This window comes from Monopterus albus, unplaced genomic scaffold (genome assembly GCF_001952655.1).
Source record: "Monopterus albus unplaced genomic scaffold, M_albus_1.0 scaffold69.1, whole genome shotgun sequence".
NCBI lineage: Eukaryota > Metazoa > Chordata > Actinopteri > Synbranchiformes > Synbranchidae > Monopterus > Monopterus albus.
The window spans coordinates 467240-468557 of NW_018127949.1; the positions used below are offsets into that span (position 1 = coordinate 467240).

General features: G+C 43.2%; 1 protein-coding gene across 1 annotated transcript in view; it reads left to right on the plus strand.

Moving 5' to 3' along the window:
• Positions 1-1318, plus strand: part of LOC109962900 (protocadherin-15-like) — a 153740-nt gene that overhangs the window by 71489 nt on the left and 80933 nt on the right. The gene's annotated exons all lie outside the window — the stretch shown is intronic.

Genomic DNA, 1318 nt, shown 5'->3' on the forward strand with positions numbered 1-1318 from the left:
TTCTCATTATCTGAATGAGAGCTAACATGTGCGTGCTCTCATGCACACACAGAGGAGAGGTGATTGCTTGGGTAATGTCAGAGGAGAACTTGGATGAAGTTTGCCTCTCCATCAAACACACACACACACACAGCCTGCTTTGGAGAGTTTTTATGTCAATCTAGAAGTAGCACGGTGGTGCAGTGGTTAGCATTACTGCCTCACAACAAGAAAATTCGGGCTCAAACCTTGTGGTCTATTGGGGCTTTAGTGTGTGTGGTGTGCATGTCCTCCCTGTGCCTGCATGGGGGTTTCTCTGGGCACTTCCACACTTCAAAGATGTGCATGTTGGGTTGAGTGGCATCTCTAAATTGCCTGTAGGTGTGAATGTGTCTGTTAGTGGCTGTCTGTCATCGTGTCAGCCCTGTGATAGACTGGCAAACAGTCTAGGGTGTACTGTGCCTCTCACCACATGTCACCTGAGATTGGCCCCCACCCCAGGCCTCTACAGGAAAGGTGGTATAGATAATGAATGGACGGATGGTGTAGAACTTGGAGCTGTTTTTTTATTTACCACCTTCTGCTGAAGTTAAAGGAAGTATAGGTTATACCACTTGTTAGGTTCCGATAGTGGAAACACAGCCTATGTTCCGCAAGATTCCAGCATCCTAAAATCTCACTGCATTCCTTAAACTGAATCAGTGGAGGTGCTCGGTAGCCACAGCCCAGTCTCACAAGGAAATGCACAATAGCTACATTGGTCCACAGCATGACACGTAGTAATGTCACAATAAGAGCTATAAAATTGTGAACTACCAACAATTTTATTTTATATTGCAGTACAGTGTCATTGTGATATTCTTCTTCTTGGAATCTTATGGCGGCTAGCAAACTGTAGAGTGGATTGGGAAGTCAAACAGTTTTGAGCTATAGAAAGTTAAAAACATAAGAAGGTGTTGGTTGTGGCTGACAAATGTATCTATCAGATACCTGATTCTAATGCAGACAGTTGTGCAGGGTTGTACTGATGACTGAATTTAACTGAACCCAGGGTCTTTTTCTAACCTTAACCATTTTCTTTCATTTGATGCCAGAAAGATGTTGCCATGCCACAATTTTTTGATGTTTCTGTGACACTAGTGCATTTTGTTTTGCAGACTGACATAGCTATTATACATGGTGCTGTGAGACTGGGTTTGTGGCAGCCATTATTACATTGCTGTGGTTGTACTAGGCGGCTCCTGGATGTAAATCTACCAGCGACAGTACCTTCTAGAGGGGATTTAAGGTTAAAAAAAAGAAAAGCTCAATTGTAATCCCTTCACCATACCATTAAACA